Source organism: Scyliorhinus canicula, chromosome 1 (assembly GCF_902713615.1).
Source record: "Scyliorhinus canicula chromosome 1, sScyCan1.1, whole genome shotgun sequence".
Classification (NCBI taxonomy): domain Eukaryota; kingdom Metazoa; phylum Chordata; class Chondrichthyes; order Carcharhiniformes; family Scyliorhinidae; genus Scyliorhinus; species Scyliorhinus canicula.
The window spans coordinates 310946901-310965486 of NC_052146.1; the positions used below are offsets into that span (position 1 = coordinate 310946901).

An 18586-nucleotide genomic window follows, 5' to 3' on the forward strand; every position below is an offset into this window, starting at 1 on the left:
CTATGTGACTCCAGTCCCAATGCAGTGTGGTCTCTATGTGACTCCAGTCCCAGTGCAATGTGGTCTCTATGTTACTCCAGTCCCAGTACAATGTGGTGACTGAATTTCAGCTGAGAAATACAAGCTGTCACCTCCTGAAGCTGATAATCGACGTGTTGGAAATGTCAGACAAGTTCTGCATTGCTGCTATGTTGGAAAGTATGAATGTGGCGTGGACCAAAAGCCCGTGGGGGAGAGGAATGTAGCAGATCTCGGAGCAGAATCACCAGCTCCCAGTGTAAACCTTACCCCCTCCTGCACCGTGTGCGGTCCCAATCCATTCTGTATGATTTCTGGAAGTCATTTCCACCCCTTGAAATTAAATGAAAATGGTTTATTGTCACGAGTAGACTTCAATGATGTTACTGTGAAAAGCCCCTCGTCGCCACATTCCGGCACCTGTTCAGGGAGGCTGGTACGGGATCCTTTGGCTTCAGGTGAAAGTTTTAAACACCTTGGCTTCAGGTTAAAGTTTCAGAGCGACTTCTGTGACCGTAAACTTCACAAACATATCCCTGGGCATTGAATTCCACAACTTCTCAGAATACTTATTCACCCAAGTTGACGGCACAAAGAGGTTAGGGCGTTGTTCATTCTGGAATGAAGCCTGACATTCTGATGGTGCTGCACACTTGCCTTCAGGAACTGTGCTTCTTTTCTGAACTTTAAGGTAAGAGTCTAAAAGGCACCAGGAAATAGCTGAAAGTTGTGGAGAGGTGTGGTTTTCTCTGATAGGCAGCCTATTCTGCTAAGTTCTGTGAGGGGAGCCTCTGACAGTCTTTACCTGCGGCCTTGGGTTTTTGACAAGGAAACATCTTTGAATCTGGGTGAGTAAAGGTTTTGCACAGGAGTAGCCTTGGAGGGGCACAGTGTGTGGTGAAATGGTGCTCGTATTAAATGTTACATTTGCTCTCTCGCTCAGCTGGTCAACAGCTAAACATTCTACTTAGCCTTTGAATGAGGAAGTAGGTCTGTACGTGTGTCGGGTACACAGCATTGGCTCTGTATGTGTGTCGGTTGCACTGCACTGGCTCTGTGCATGCATCAGGCATATGGCACAGCCTGTGTGTTGGGTATGGTGCACTGGTGCTTGTGTGTGTCAGGTGCATGGGTCTGATGCTGTGTGTCTGTGTGTGTGTCGGGTACACGGCACTGGCTCTGTTGGAGTCAGGTACATGGCACTGGCTCTGTGTGTGCAAGGTACACGGCTCTGACTGTGTGTGTGTAGAGTACACAGCTCTGGCTCTGTGTGTGAGTCGGGTATACTGCACTGGCTCTGTGTGTGTGAGTGCATAGGGTATAATACACTGGCTCTGTGTGTGAGATATACTACACTGGCTCTCTCTGTGTGTGTCAGGTATACTAGATCTGTAGAGGGACAGGTAGTATTGAGGAAGCAAGGGGGCTGCAGAAGGATTTGGACAGGCTGGGAGAGTGGGCAATGAAGTGGCAGATGGAATACAATGTGGAAAAGTGTGAGGTTAGGCACTTTGGAAGGAGGAATGGAGGCATAGACTATTTTCTAAATGGGGAAATGCTTAGGAAATAAGAAGCACAAAGGGACTTGGGAGTCCTTGTTTACGATTCTCTTAAGGTTAATGTGCAGGTTCAGTTGGCAGTTAAGAAGGCAAATGTAATGTTAGCATTCATGTCGAGAGGGCTAGAATACAAGACCAGGGATGTACTTCTGAGGCTGTATAAGGCTCTGGTCAGACCCCATTTGGAGTATTGCGACCAGTTTTGGGCAATGTTTGGGGCAGCACGGTAGCATGGTGGTTAGCATAAATGCTTCACAGCTCCAGGGTCCCAGGTTCGATTCCCGGCTGGGTCACTGTCAGTGTGGAGTCTGCACGTCCTCCCCGTGTGTGCGTGGGTTTCCTCCGGGTGCTCCGGTTTCCTCCCACAGTCCAAAGATGTGCGGGTTAGGTGGATTGGCCGTGATAAATTGCCCGTAGTGTCCTATAAAGTAAGGTTGGGGGGGGGGGGGGGGGGGTTGTTGGGTTACGGGTATAGGGTGGATACGTGGGTTTGAGTAGGGTGATCATTGCTCGGCACAACATCGAGGGCCGAAGGGCCTGTTCTGTGCTGTACTGTTCTATGTTCTATGTTCTATCTAAGGAAGGATGTGCTGGGGCCTTGTAAAGGGTCCAGAGGGAGGTTCACAAGAATGATCCCTGGAATGAAGAACTTGTCGTATGAGGAACGGTTGAGGACTCTGGGTCTGTACTCGTTAGAGTTTAGAAGGATGAGGGGGATCTTATTGAAACTTACAGGATACTGCGAGGCCTGGATAGAGTGGACTTGGAGAGGATGTTTCCACTTGTGGGAAAATCTAGACGTAGATGACGCAATCTCAGACTAAAGGGACGATCCTTTAAAACAGAGATGAGGAGGAATTTCTTCGCCCAGAAGGTGGTGAATCTGTGGAACTCTTTGCCGCAGAAGGCTGTGGCGGCCAAATCACTGAGTGTCTTTAAGACGGAGATAGATAGGTTCTTGATTAATAAGGGGATCAGGGGTTATGGGGAGAAGGCAGAAGAATGGGGATGAGAAAATATCAGCCATGATTGAGTGGCGGAGCAGACTCGATGGGCCGAGTGGACTATTTCTGTTCCTATGTCTTATGGCCTTTGGTCTTACGACACCGGCTGTGTGTGTGTGTGTGTGTGTGTGCGTATTGGGTATAATAATCTTTATTTGTTTTAGAAGTAAGCTTACATTAACACTGCAATGAAGTTACTGTGAAAAGCCCCTAGTCACCACATTCCGGCGCCTGTTCGGGTCACAGAGGGCGAATTCAGAATGTCCAATTCACCTAACAGCACGTCTTTCGGGACTTGAGGGAGGAAACCGGAGCACCCGGAGGAAACCCACGCACACACAGGGAGAACGTGCAGACTGTGCACAGACAGTGACCCAGCCGGGAATCGAACCCAGGCCCCTGGAGCTGTGAAGCAACAGTGCTAACCACTGTGCTACCGTGCCACCGGGTATACTAGACTGGCTCAATGTATGTGCCACGTATATGGCACTGGCACTGTTTGTGTGTCATGTATTCTGCACTGCTTGTGTATGAGAGATATACTGCACTGGTTTTGTGTCTGTGTGTCAGGTATACTACACTAGCTCTATGTGTGTGATATGCAGCACTGGCTCTGTGTGTGTGGGATATACTACACTGGATCTGTGTGTGTCGGGTATTCTACATTGCCTCTGTGTGTGTGTGTGTTCCGTATACGACACTGGCTCTGTGTGCTTGTGTCAGGTATGCTACACAGTGTGTGCCGGGTATACTACACTGGCTGTGTGTGTGTTGGGTATACTACACTGGCTGTGTGTGTGTGTGTTGGGTATACTACACTGACTGTGTGTGTGTGTGTGTGTTGGGTATACTACACTGGCTGTGTGTGCGTGTGTTGGGTATACTACACTGGCTGTGTGTGTGTTGGGTATACTACACTGGCTGTGTGTGTGTTGGGTATACTACACTGGCTGTGTGTGTATTGGGTATACTACACTGGCTGTGTGTGTGTGTGTTGGGTATACTCCACTGGCTGTGTGTGTGTGTCGGGTATACTACACTGGCTGTGTGTGTGTGTGTGTGTTGGGTATACTACACTGGCTGTGTGTGTGTGTGTGTGTGTGTTGGGTATACTACACTGGCTGTGTGTGTGTGTGTGTGTGTGTCGGGTATACTACACTGGCTGTGTGTGTGTATTGGGTATACTACACTGGCTGTGTGTGTGTGTGTGTGTGTGTGTGTGTCGGGTATACTCCACTGGCTGTGTGTGTGTGTCGGGTATACTCCACTGGCTGTGTGTGTGTTGGGTATACTACACTGGCTGTGTGTGTGTGTGTTGGGTATACTCCACTGGCTGTGTGTGTGTGTCGGGTATACTACACTGGCTGTGTGTGTGTGTGTGTGTGTTGGGTATACTACACTGGCTGTGTGTGTGTGTGTGTGTGTGTGTTGGGTATATTACACTGGCCGTGTGTGTGTGTGTCGGGTATACTACACTGGCTGTGTGTGTGTGTCGGGTATACTACACTGGCTGTGTGTGTGTGTGTTGGGTATACTACACTGGCTGTGTGTGTGTGTGTGTGTGTGTGTGTCGGGTATACTACACTGGCTGTGTGTGTGTGAGAGTGTCTCTCATTTATCATTGAGATATCGTCCAGACCCTACACCCCGCCTATCTCTGTTGTCTCCTCCAACCTCTATAACTCTCGCTACCTCTGTAACCTCCTCCAGCCCCTGCACCCGTCCCTATCTCTGTAACCTCCTCCAGCACCTACAGCCCTCCCTATCTCTGTTGTCTCCTCCAACCTCTATAACTCTCGCTGCCTCTGTAACCTCCTCCAGCTCCTGCACCCGTCACTATCTCTGTAACCTCCTCCAGCACCTACAGCCCTCCCTATCTCTGTAACCTCCTCCCGCCCCTACACCCCTCCCTATCTCTGTAACCTCCTCCAGCCCCTACACCCCTCCCTATCTCCCTAACCTCCTCCAGTCCCTACACCCCTCCCTATCTCTCTAACCTCCTCCAGCCCCTACACCGCTCCCTATCTCTGTCACCTCCTCCAGCCCCTACACCCCCTCCCTATCTCTGTAACCTCCTCCAGCCTCTACACTCCCTCCCTATCTCTGTAAACTCCTCCAGCCCCTACGCTCCCTCCCTATCTCTGTAACCTCCTCCAGTCCCTACACCCATCCCTATCTCTGTAACCTTCTCCAGCCCCTACACCCCCTCCCTATCTCTGTAACCTCCTCCAGCCCCTACACCCCTCCCTATCTCTCTAACCTCCTCCAGCCCCTAGATCCCCTCCCTATCTCTGTAACCTCCTCCAGCCCCTACACTCCCTCCCTATCTCTGTAACCTCCTCAAGCCCCTACACCCCCTCCCTATCTCTGTAACCTCCTCTAGCACCTACACCGCTCCCTATCTCTGTCACCTCCTCCAGCCCCTACACCCCTCCCTATCTCTGTCACCTCCTCCAGCCCCTACACCCCACCCTATCTCTGTAACCTCCTCCAGCCCCTACACCCCACCCATCTCTGTAACCTCCTCCAGCCCCTACACCCCTCCCTATCTCTCTAACCTCCTCCTACACCCCTCCCTATCTCTCTAAGCTCCTCCAGCCCCTACACCCCTCCCTATCTCTGTCACCTCCTCCAGCCCCTACACCCCCTCCCTATCTCTCTAACCTCCTCCAGTCCCTACACCCCTCCCTATCTCTCTAAGCTCCTCCAGCCCCTACACCCCTCCCTATCTCTGTCACCTCCTCCAGTCCCTACACCCCCTCCCTATCTCTGTCACCTCCTCCAGCCCCTCCACCCCCCCCCCCCCCATCTCTGTAACCTCCTCCAGCCCCTCCACCCCCCCCATCTCTGTAACCTCCTCCAGCCCCCTACAACCCACCGGAATCTCGACGTTATTCTAATTCCGGCCTTGAGCATCTACAATTTCCAATTCACCCCGATCAGTCACTGCTTTCTGTCTCTCGGGCCTTCACCCCCTAAACCTGACCCCCCCTCTCTCTCTGTCTCTCTCTCTCTCTCTTTCCCTCTCATTCTGATGCTCCTAAAACCCGTGCCGTTGACCCAGCTTTTGGTCACCTGTCCCAGACACCTCCGTATATGGCCTGGCGTCACATTGTGGTTGACAATGCTCCTGCGAAGCATGCTGGGAGTTTTATCTATATGGAAGGTTCTACTCAAAGACAGGTTATTTTTAACAAATTCTTGCAAAGTAATTGGTTCTGACTGAGGTCAGTAACCTCAGCCTTGTGTGTGTCGTTCTGTCAGGGACAACTCAAAGCCGTTCAGTTGTATTCAACCGCTATGAAAACACAAAAAAGAAATGAAACCGGACCCACCACCTGGCGTCGGAACAGACACCGGAAACGATAATGGCAAACCCAGCCCTGCCGACCCTGCAAAGTCCTCCTCACTAACATCCGGGGGCTTGTACCAAAGTTGGGAGAGCTGTCTCACCGACTGGTCAGCCAACAGCCCGACATAGTCACACTCACAGAACCATTTCTTATAGATAATGCCCCAGACACCATTATCACCGTTCCTGGGTATTTCCTGTCTCACCGGCAGGACAGACCCAGCAGAGGGGGCGGCACAGTGCGATACAGTCGGGAGGGAGTTGCCCTGCGAGTCCTCAACATCGACTCTGGGCCCCATGGAGTCTCCTGGCTTCAGGTTAAACATGGTCAAGGAAACCTCCTGCTGACTACCACGTACCGGCCACCATCAGCTGATGAATCAGTTCTCCTCCATGTTGAACACCACTTGGAGGAAGCACTGAGGGTGGCGAGGGTGCAGAATATGCACTGGGTGGGGGGGACTTCAATGTCCATCACCAAGAGTGACTTGGTGCTACACCCACTGTTAGGGAGGGAGTTCCAGGATGTTGCCCCGGCGACAGTGAAGGAACGGCCGATATATTTCCCAGTCAGGGTGGTCAGTGAGTCGGAGGGGAACCTCCAGGTGGTGGGTTCCCAGGTATCTGCTGCTCTTGTCCTTCTAGATGGTGGAGGTTTTGGGTTTGGAAGGTGCTTCCAAAGGAGCCTTGGTGAGTTCCTGCAGTGCATCTTGTAGACGGTACACACGGCTGCCACTGTTCATCAGTGGTGGAGGGTTTGAATGTCTGTGAAAGGGGAGCAATCAAGTGGGGCTGCTTTGTCCTGGATGGTGTCGAGCTTCTTGAGTGTTGTTGGAGCTGCGCTCACCCAGGCAAGTGGAGAGTATTCCATCACACTCCTGACTTGTGCCTTGTCAATTTGGTGGACAGGCTATGGAGGGGTCAGGAGGTGAGTTACTCGCTGTAGGATTTCTAGCCTTTGACCTGCTCTGGTAGCCACAGTATTAATGTGGCTAGTTCAGTTTAGTTTCTGATCAATGGTATCCCCAGGATGTTGATTAGTAATAATATAATAATAATCACTTATTGTCACAAGTCGGCTTCAATAGAGAAATACAGCACAGAACAGGCCCTTTGGCCCACGATGTTGCACCGAACTTTTGTCCTAGGTTAATCATAGAATTTTGGACAATTTATCTTGGCCAATCCACCCAACCTGCACATCTTTAGACTGTGGGAGGAAACCGGAGTACCAGGAGGAAACCCACGCAGTCAATGAAGTTACTGTGAAAAGCCTCTGGAGATTGTGGGGGATTCAGCGTTGGTAATGCCATTGAATGTCAAGGGGTGATGGTTAGATCCTCTCTTGTAGGAGATGGTCATTGCCTGACACTTTCACTGCACTTCGGTACATGTGACAATAAATCAACACTTGTGTGGCACGAATGTAACTTTCCCCTTGTCAGCCCAAACCTGGATATTGTCCAGGTCTTGCTGCATTTGGACAGGGACTGCTTCATTATCTGAGGAGTCGCGAATGGTGCTGAACATTGTGCAGTCATCCGCAAACATCCCCACTTCTGACCTTCTGATGGAAGGGAGGTCATTGATGAAGCAGCTGAAGATGGTTGGGGCCTAGGACACGACCCTGAGGAACTCCTGTAGTGCTGTCCTGGAGCTGAGATGATTGACCTCCAACCACCACAACCATCTTCCTTTGTGCCGGGTATGACTCCAACCAGCAGAGAGATTTCCCTCTGATTCCCATTGACTCCAGTTTAGCTGGGGTTCCTTGATGCCATATTTGGTCAAATGCGGCCTTGATGTCAAGGGCAGTCACTCTCACCTCACCTCTGGAACTCGTCTCTTTTATCTGTCTTTGAACCAAGGCTGTAATGAGGTCAGGAGCTGAGTGACCCTGGCAGAACCCAAACTGAGTGTCCGTGAGCAGGTTATTGCTGAGTAAGTGCCGCTTGATAGCACTGTTGATGACCCCTTCCATCACTTTGCTGATGGAGAGTAGACGGATAGGGGGGTAATTGTCTGGGTTGGATTTGTCCTGTTTCTTGTGGACAATTTTCCACATTGCCGGGTAGATCCTAGTGAGGTGTTCAATAAATGAAGGATTTGATCAAGACAAACCTTCCTCAGTTTGGGAGTACAGAAGAGGAGGCCACTATCTTCAATCTCGAGATACACCTTCCACGAGTGAAATCAGGAAAGATGTCTTCACACAAAGGGTCGGAAAAATCTGCAACTTTCTCCCCAAAAGAAGACGCGGATGTTGGGATAGAATTAACGTTTTCAAAACTCCGAATGGTTGTTTCTCTTGAGTAAAGGCATCAATGGTTATGAAGTGAAGCTGCATTGTGTGGATTTGAGATACAGACTTTCCGTGACCTCATACAAATGGCAGATCAGACTCGAACCCTGAATGACCACCCCCTGATTCTAAGTAATAATTAATTTCCGACAAACTACTAATTTTGGGGAAGGGAACGTTTGGCAACTGAATGTACTTTGGTGCAGCCACCTCTGCGATTTCCTGAAGAGCAAAACCCCAATCCGGAACGACAAAGTGGTCCGCACTGCTGCCTCACAGCGCCAGGGGCCCAGGCTGCACGGTGGCACAGTGGTTAGCACTGCTGCCTCACAGCGCCAGGGGCCCAGGCAGCACGGTGGCACAGTGGTTAGCACTGCTACCTCACAGTGCCAGGGACCCGGGCAGCACGGTGGCACAGTGGTTAGCACTGCTGCCTCACAGCGCCAGGGGCCCAGGCAGCACGGTGGCACAGTTGTTAGCACTGCTGCCTCACAGCGCCAGGGGCCCGGGCAGCACGGTGGCACAGTGGTTAGCACTGCTGCCTCGCAGCTCCAGGGTCCTAGATGCGATTCCCCGCTAGGTCACTGTCTGTGCGAAGTCTGCAGATTCTCCCCGTGTCTGCGTGGGTTTCCTCCGGGTGCTCCGGTTTCCTCCCACAGCCCAAAGACTGTGCAGGTTAGGTGGATTGGCCATTATACATGACCCCTTAGTGTTCAAAGCTTAGTTGGAGATAGGAAAGGGCTGTGGACCTGGGCAGGGTCTTTCAGAGGGCCGGTGAAGACTCAATGGGCTGAATGGCCTCCTTCTGCACTGTAGGATTCTGTTCTATTCTAATCCGTCATCCCAAGTTTCTGATGATGCCCTGGGTGCAGAAAAACCATTTGAATCCTCCATAAGGAGAGAAGTTGCATTTATTTATCACCTTTCACATCCTCAGGATGTCTCAGTGCTCACTTATCAAAAATAATTTCCAATGAAGGGGCAATTTAGCGTGGACAATCCACCTAGCCTGTACATCTTTGTGTTGTGGGGGTGACACCCACGCAGACACGGGGAGAATGAGCAAACTCCACACGGACAGTGACCCGGAGCCGGGATCGAATCTGTGCCCTCGGTGCCGTGAGGCAGCAGTGCTAACCCACTGCCCCACCGTGCCACCAAGTGCTTCCTAACCAATGAACTCCCATTGACGTGTCAACGTGGTTTAATGCAGGGCTCGGAGATGTGTGAGTATGCAACAGTGTCCCACACCCGGGAATGAAATCAGTGACCAGAACATCTATTGTTTGGACAATAGATGTTGGCCGGGACATATGGGATCTTTTCAATTCACAGTAGTATGGCTGAGAGCTGAGTGGAATGTTTTATCTGAAAGATGGGATCTCTAACAGTGCAGCATTCCCTCTGTGCAGCACTGAAAGATCAGACATCCTCAAATTGCTCAAATTTCGGGACTGAGATTTGCATCGGTGTCTGAGCAGTCTGGAGCTGTGTTTAATCCCTTCCTCCCCATCAGCCCATCATGACAGATGCTGGGGTGCACTTTATGGCTGATGATCACCATTTGATACCAAGTCAACCTAGATAGCGAGTGTTGAAAGGAAACAAATAGTGTGTGACAGATGCTGAGGAGCAGTGAACCTGTTTCGTCCTCCCTGATCAGAAACATGGATTCTTTTTAGTAAGAATGATTTGATCGTATGAGTGAGCAAACCTGGCTGGCTGAGGGATCCTCTATGCTTCCACTGCCCCCAGTGCGGAGCAGATTAACACACGTCTGTGACTGGTGCTGGGGGGTATGGCTGACAATCACACGGTGCCTACCCACCAGTTTAAACTAATTCAGCAGGGGCATGGGAACCTGGATTGTAGTTTTGGGGTACGGGAGATTGAGAGTATAGAGGTCAGGAGCACAGATTTGACTTCGCAGGAGGGTGCCAGTGTTCAGGTAGGTGGTTTGAAGTGTGTCTACTTCAATGCCAGGAGTATACGAAATAAGGTAGGCGAACTGGCAGCATGGGTTGGTACCTGGCACTTGGATGTTGTGGCCATTTCAGAGACATGGATAGAGCAGGGACAGGAATGGTTGTTGCAGGTTCCGGGGTTTAGGTGTTTTAGTAAGCTCAGGGAAGGGGGAAAAAGAGGGGAGGTGTGGCGCTGCTAGTCAAGGACAGTATTACGGTGGCGGAAAGGATGCTAGATGGGGACTCTTCTTCCGAGGTAGTATGGGCTGAGGTTAGAAACAGGAAAGGAGAGGTCACCCTGTTGGGAGTTTTCTATAGGCCACCTAATAGTTCTAGGGATGTAGAGGAAAGGATGGCGAAGATGATTCTGGAAAAGAGCGAAAGTAACAGGGTAGTTGTTATGGGAGACTTTAACTTTCCAAATATTGACTGGAAAAGATATAGTTCGAGTACATTAGATGGGTCGTTCTTTGTACAATGTGTGCAGGAGGGTTTCCTGACACAATATGTTGACAGGCCAACAAGAGGCGAGGCCACATTGGATTTGGTTTTGGGTAATGAACCAGGCCAGGTGTTAGATCTGGAGGTAGGTGAGCACTTTGGAGACAGTGACCACAATTCGGTGACCTTTACGTTAGTGATGGAAAGGGATAAGTATACCCCGCAGGGCAAGAGTTATAGCTGGGGGAAGGGCAATTATGATGCCATTAGACATGACTTAGGATGTGTAGGTTGGAGAAGTAGGCTGCAAGGGTTGGGCACACTGGATATGTAGAGCTTGTTCAAGGAACAGCTATTGCATGTTCTTGATAAGTATGTACCAGTCAGGCAGGGAGGAAGGGGTCGAGCGAGGGAACCGTGGTTTACCAAAGAAGTGGAATCTCTTGTTAAGAGGAAGAAGGAGCCCTATGTGAAGATGAGGCACGACGTTTCAGTTGGGGCGCTTGATAGTTACAAGGAAGCGAGGAAGGATCTAAAGAGAGAGCTAAGACGAGCAAGGAGGGGACATGAGAAGTCTTTGACAGGTAGGATCAAAGAAAACCCAAAAGCTTTCTATAGGTATGTCAGGAATAAAAGAATGACTAGGGTAAGAATAGGGCCAGTCAAGGAAAGTGGTGGGAAGTTGTGTGTGGAGGCTGAGGAGATAAGCGAGATACTAAATGAATACTTTTCGTCAGTATTCACTCAGGAAAAAGATAATATTGTGGAGGAGAATGCTGAGACCCAGGCATTGAGGTGCGTAGGGAAGAAGTGTTGGCAATTCTGGACAAGGTGAAAATAGATAAGTCCCCGGGGCCTGATGGGATTTATTCTAGAATTCTCTGGGAAGCCAGGGAAGAGATTGCTGAGCCTTTGGCTTTGATTTTTATGTCATCATTGGCTACAGGAATAGTGCCAGAGGACTGGAGGATAGCAAACGTGGTCCCTTTGTTCAAGAAGGGGAGTAGAGATAACCCCGGTAACTATAGGCCGGTGAGCCTCACGTCTGTTGTGGGTAAAGTCTTGGAGAGGATTATAAGAGATATGATTTATAATCATCTAGATAGGAATAATATGATTAGGGATAGTCAGCATGGTTTTGTGAAGGGTAGGTCATGCCTCACAAACCTTATCGAGTTCTTTGAGAAGGTGACTGAACAGGTAGACGAGGGTAGAGCAGTTGATGTGGTGTATATGGATTTCAGTAAAGCATTTGATAAGGTTCCCCACGGTCGGCTATTGCAGAAAATACAGAGGCTGGGGATTGAGGGTGATTTAGAGATGTGGATCAGAAATTGGCTAGTTGAAAGAAGACAGAGGGTGGTGGTTGATGGCAAATGTTCAGAATGGAGTTCAGTTACGAGTGGCGTACCACAAGGATCTGTTCTGGGGCCGTTGCTGTTTGTCATTTTTATAAATGACCTAGAGGAGGGCGCAGAAGGATGGGTGAGTAAATTTGCAGACGACACTAAAGTCGGTGGAGTTGTAGACAGTGTGGAAGGATGTTGCAGGTTACAGAGGGACATAGATAAGCTGCAGAGCTGGGCTGAGAGGTGCCAAATTGAGTTTAATGTAGAGAAGTGTGAGGTGATTCACTTTGAAAAGAATAACAGGAATGCGGAATATTTGGCTAATGGTAAAATTCTTGGTAGTGTGGATGAGCAGAGGGATCTCGGTGTCCATGTACATAGATCCCTGAAAGTTGCCACCCAGGTTGATAGGGTTGTGAAGAAGGCCTATGGTGTGTTGGCCTTTATTGGTAGAGGGATTGAGTTCCGGAGCCATGAGGTCATGTTGCAGCTTTACAAAACTCTGGTACGGCCGCAGTTGGAGTATTGCGTACAGTTCTGGTCGCCTCATTATAGGAAGGACGTGGAAGCTTTGGAACGTGTTCAGAGGAGATTTACCAGGATGTTGCCTGGTATGGAGGGAAAATCTTATGAGGAAAGTCTGATGGACTTGAGGTTGTTTTCGTTTTAGAGAAGAAGGTTAAGAGGTGATTTAATAGAGGCATACAAAACGATCAGAGGGTTAGATAGGGTGGACAGTGAGAGCCTTCTCCCGCGGATGGAGGTGGCTAGCACGAGGGGACATAGCCTTAAATTGAGGGGTAATAGATATAGGACAGAGGTCAGAGGTAGGTTTTTTACGCAAAGAGTGGTGAGGCCGTGGAATGCCCTACCTGCAACAGTAGTGAACTCGCCAACATTGAGGGCATTTAAAAGTTTATTGGATAAGCATATGGATGATAAGGGCATAGTGTAGGTGAGATGGCCTTTAGTTTTTGACTTCCCATGTCGGTGCAACATCGTGGGCCGAAGGGCCTGTACTGCGCTGTATCGTTCTATGTTCTATGCCCACTGGGTCAGTGATGAAAGTCACTTTCCATTCTCTGTAATGTGACTTATTCATTCTCACATTGCCATCTCTTTCGAATCACATTTAGAACATAGAACATAGAACAGTACAGCACAGAACAGGCCCTTCGGCCCTTGATGTTGTGCCGAACAATGATCACCCTACTTAAACCCACGTAACCCGTATACCCATATCCCCATATCCCAACAATTCCCCATTAACCTTACACTACGGGCAATTTAGCATGGCCAATCCACCTAACCCGCACATCTTTGGACTGTGGGAGGAAACCGGAGCACCCGGAGGAAACCCACGCACACACGGGGAGGACGTGCAGACTCCACACAGACAGTGACCCAGCCGGGAATCGAACCTGGGACCCTGGAGCTGTGAAGCATTGATGCTAACCACCATGCTACCGTGAGGCCCCACGGTTTCTCCTGACCTTCTCTCAATGTTTCAGCAGCCAATCCGTGGGTAGCTTCGTGCAGCAGCGAGACATCAACCACCTTCGGGCAGAAGTGTGAAGGTGGGGATTGTGTGAGGGCGTCCGAGCAGTTTGGAGGTGTGAATGGCGAGCTCTCATAAACAGCAACATGATCATTGGCTTCAGTAACGTTGGTCGAGGGATAAGCATTGTTAAAGGAACTGGGGGGAATCTCCTCTTCTCATCTTCGAAAAGCACATTGGAACATCCATTTGAGAGGCCCCACTGAACCTCAGCTTAACACCTGATCTGAAAAATAAACTGGGTATGAAGCGCACAGAGGAAATAGGAGCAGGAGGGGGCCATGGTTCAGACGGTTTGCTGCGAATAGATTGCAGCTGGTGAATGGTTTGCTTCAGCATCCTGCACATGGGGATAGGATGTGGCTTTGTGAGCATCACATGCAAATCTGTGAAATGGAAAGAAACATTTGATGGCTTTGAAATTAACCGACTTCAACACTGGTAGGAAAATAGAGAATGTGGGCGATTGGGAGGCCACACTAGCTGTGCGTGGGATCGACTGCACGGGCAGAGGATCGGGAAATCCGATTCTCGCTGCATAGATGGCATTCCTGATTTTCCCGCCCCTCGCCAGCCACGTCAAGTGGGCGTGAACCTCATTTTTAATAGATTTCCATGTATTTAAATATTATTAGCAGATTTCACCCCCCCCCCACCACATGTTAAATTTCAAAGTGTGAGGCACGTTGCCAGTGCGGACTTTCCCTGGATTTACCTCTGTCGATCTGTGAGAGTTTGTTCAGAAACTAAAGGGATGAAGGGGTTGGTGTGCAGCTGCTGAGCGAATGGGTGGTTAGTATTTCACAATGAGTACTTTGTCAAAACTGAGGTGTAAGAGGTGGACACCAGATAATCAGACAAAGCTGCCCCATGGAACAGCACCCCATCCACCACCTTAAACATTCACTCCCTCCACCACCGACGCACAGTGGCAGCCGTGTGTACCATCTACAAGATGCACTGCAGTAACTCACCAAGGCTCCTTTGGCAGCACCTTCCAAACCCACGACCATCTCGAAGGACAAGAGAAGCAGATACCTGGGAAGCCCACCAGCTGGAGGACCCCCTCTCGGTTACTATCGCCGTTCCCTCACTATCGCTGAATCACAGTCCTGGAAAACCTCCCTAACAGCACTGTGGGTGTACCTACTCCACATGGACGGCAGCTGTTCCAGAAGGCAGCCACCACCTTCTCAAGGGCAATTAGGGATGGGTCATAGACACTCACATCCTGTGAATGGATAAAAAGAAGGGATGGGAAATTATAATGACTGAATAAATTTAAGAATTGATATAGGCAAAGGTAAGCAGATCATCTCAGTCAGTGATTCTATGTCACTCAATAGTATTGTTCTCTGTTCATAGAATCATAGAATTTACAGTGCAGAAGGAGGCCATTCGGCCCATTGAGTCTGCACCGGCCCTTGGAAAGAGCACCCTACCCAAGCCCACACCCCCACCCTATCCCCACACCTCCACCCTGTAACCCCAACTAATTTGATTTGTGTTTTCTCTCTGTTTATTTCTGGATTGTGTATCACCCTCCCCTCCACCTGTTTAATTTCTGTCTGGACTCGGGATGTGCACTCAAAATATGACCTTGTCTTCCCGGGACAGCACGGTAGTTAGCACTGTTGCTTCACAGCTCCAGGGTCCCAGGTTCGATTCCCGGCGTGGGTCTCTGTCTGTGCGGAGTCTGCACGTTCTCCCCGTGTGTGCGTGGGTTCCTCCGGGAGCTCCGGTTTCCTCCCACAGTCCAAAGATTAGGTGGATTGGCCACGCTAAATTGCCCCTTAGTGTCCAAAAAAGGTTAAGTGGGGGTTACTGGGGCACGGGGATGGGGTAGATACGTGGGCTTCATTGTCTTTGTCGGGGCTGGGGCAGACTCGATGGGCCGGGTGGCCTCCTTCTGCACTGTATGATTCCCTGCCCACAGAGTTTGTCCGTGTTACTGAGAACCCGGAACAGCCTGGGTTTCAGATGGCTTGTCAGCTTTTCGGAAATTTTTCAATCTGGATGTCACAGCCCTTGGCAGGTCAGTATTGAACATAAGACCATAAGACATAGAAGCAGAATTAGGCCACTCGGCCCATTGAGTCTGCTCCGCCGTTCAATCATGGCTGATATTTTCTCATCCCCATTCTCCTGCCTTCTCCCCATAACCCCTGATCCCCTTATTAATCAAGAACCTATCTATCTCTGTGTTAAAGACACTCAGTGAATTGGCCTCCACAGCCTTCTGCGGCAAAGAGTTCCACAGATTCACCACCCTCTGGCTGAAGAAATTCCTCCTCATCTCTGTTCTAAAGGATCGTCCCTTTAGTCTGAGATTGTGTCCTCTGCTTCTAGTTTTTCCTACAAGTGGAAACAGCCTCTCCACGTCCACTCTATCCAGGCCTCGCAGTATCCTGTAAGTTTCAATAAGATCCCCCCTCATCCTTCTAAACTCCAACGAGCACAGACCCAGAGTCCTCAACCGTTCCTCATACGACAATTCTTCATTCCAGGGATCATTCTTGTGAACCTCCTCTGGACCCTTTCCAAGGCCCCAGCACATCCTTCCTTAGATACGGGGCCCAAAACTGCTCACAATACTCCAAATGGGGTCTGACCAGAGCCTTATACAGCCTCAGAAGTACATCCCTGGTCTTGTATTCTAGCCCTCTCGACATGAATGCTAACATTGCATTCTCCTTCCTAACTGCCGACTGAACCTGCACATTAACCTTAAGAGATTCGTGAACAAGTGGCGGGATTGTCCGACCCCCCGCCGGGCCGGAGAATCGCCGGGGGGGGTGGGGGGCAGGCGTGAATCCCGCCCCGCCGCTCCGACGCCAGCTGCCGAATTCTCCGGCGCCGGTTTTTTGGCGGGGGTGGGATTCGCACTGCGCCGGTTGGAGGCCATAGGCAGTGCCCCCCCCCCCCGGCGATTCTCCGGTCCCCGATGGGCCGAGCGGACGCCTGTTTTCCGCCAGTCCTGCCGGCGTGGATTACACATGGTCTGTACCGGGGGACCTGGCTCTGAGGGCGGCCTAGTGAGTCCTGGGGGGTGGCCCGTGTTCGGGGCCCACTGATCTGCGGGCAGGCCTGTGCCGTGGGAGCACTCTCTCCCTCCGCGCCGGCCTCTGTAAAGCTCTGCCATGGCCGGTGCGGAGAAGAAGCCCCCTGCACATGTGCAGGAATCACGGGAACACGCTGGCGCTCCTGCGCATACGCCAGCTCGTGCCGGCCGGCAGAGGCCCTTCGGCGGCAGTTGGCGTATTGCCAACCTCTCCAGCGCCGGCCTAGCCCCCGAAGGTGCGGAGGATTCAGGACCTTCCGGGCAGCCCGACGCCGGAGTGGTTCACGCCGCTCTTTGCCGCCGGTACGGCCTGCCCGCCGGATATCGGATAATCCAGTCCAAGGGGCGCGATTCTCCGCTGCCCACAACGGGTCAGAGAATAGCGGGAGGGTGTCCCCAACATTTTTCACGCCCTCCTGCTATTCTCCCCCCCGCCCCCCCCCCCCCCCCCCCCCCCACGGCCACCCCACGACACGAATCGCTGCTCGCCGTTTTTTACGGCGAAGAGTGATTCTCCCCAGGCCGATGGGCCGAGTGCCCAGGCCTTTACGGCCGTTTTTACGGCAGCAAACACACCTGCTTGCTGCCGTCGTAAAAACGGCCTCAACATGCCCGTTCTGTGCATCCAGGGCCCCGATTGGCACGGCCGTGCCACGGGGGCATGGGTCCGCGATCGGTGGGCACCGATCGCGGGTTACGGACGCACTCTTTCTCCCTCCGCCGCCCTGCAGAATCAGTCCGCGGGGCGGCCGAGGGAGATGACGGCCCCGCGCATGCGCAGGTTGGAGCTGTCCAATCCGCGCATGCGCGGGTGACGTCATCGTGCGCGACAGCCGGCGTGACGCTTGGCACGCGGACTTAGCGACGGTCGCTAAGGCCGCGATGCCGTGCTTCACGGGGCCCCGCTGCTAGCCCCTCCGGGGGGGGGGGGGAGAATCGGGTCCCGGGAGGGGGCGCGGAGGCTGCCGTGAAACACGGCCAGTTTCACGGCAGCCTTTACGATTCGCCGCATTTGCGGAGGAGCCCAAGGACTCCCAAGTACCTTTGTGCTTCTGATTTCCTGAGCATTTTCCCATTTAGAAAATAGTCTATGCCTCCATTCCTCCTTCCAAAGTCCATAACTTCACACTTTTCCACATTGTATTCCATTTTCTACTTCATTGCCCACTCTCCCAGCCTGTCCAAGTCCTTCTGCAGCCCCCTCGCTTCCTCAATACTACCTGTCCCTCTACAGATCTTTGTGTCATCAGCAAACTTAGCAGCAGTGCCTCCAGTTCCTTCCTCCAGATCATTAATGTATATTGTGAAAAGCTGTGGTCCCAGCACAGACCCCTGAGGGACATCACTAGTCACCGGCTGCCATCCTGAAAAAGACCCCTTTATCCCCCCGTCTGCCTTCTGCCAGTCAGCCAATCCTCTATCCATGCCAGAATCTTGCCCTGAACACCATGGGCTCTTATAGTCTCCTCTGCGGCACCTTGTCAATTGCCTTCTGGAAGTCTAAATAAATCACGTCCACTGGTTCTCCTTTGTCCAACTTGCTTGTTACCTCCTCAAAGAACTCCAACAGATTTGTCAGACACGACCTCCCTTTGACGAAGCCGTGCTGACTCAGTCCTATTTTACCATGCACTTCCAAGTACTCCGCGATCTCATCTGTGTGTATGCCAAGAACAAAGAAAATTACAGCACAGGAACAGGCCCTTCAGCCCTCCCAGCCTCCGCCGATCCAGATCCTTTATCAGGGGCTAACAGGGGTTGTTTAGCACAGGGCTAAATCGCTGGCTTTGAAGGCAGACCAAGCAGGCCAGCAGCACGGTTCGATTCCCGTAACAGCCTCCCCGAACAGGCGCCGGAATGTGGCGACTAGGGGCTTTTCACAGTAACTTCATTGAAGCCTACTCGTGACAATAAGCGATTTTCATTTCATTTAATTTATCTAAACTTGTCGCCTATTTTCCAAGGATCTATTTCCCTC

The 18586-nt window shown here is 51.2% G+C and overlaps 1 protein-coding gene across 4 annotated transcripts in view; it reads left to right on the top strand.

Annotated features, from left to right (window-relative positions):
* Positions 1–730: 730 nt before the first annotated feature.
* Positions 731–18586, top strand: part of ptk2ba (protein tyrosine kinase 2 beta, a) — a 213153-nt gene continuing 195297 nt past the window's right edge. For all 4 annotated transcript variants that reach the window (XM_038817485.1, XM_038817493.1, XM_038817499.1 and 1 more), the window contains exon 1: positions 731–866. The gene's annotated coding sequence lies outside the window, so the exon portion shown is untranslated. The remainder of the gene's footprint in view (positions 867–18586) is intronic.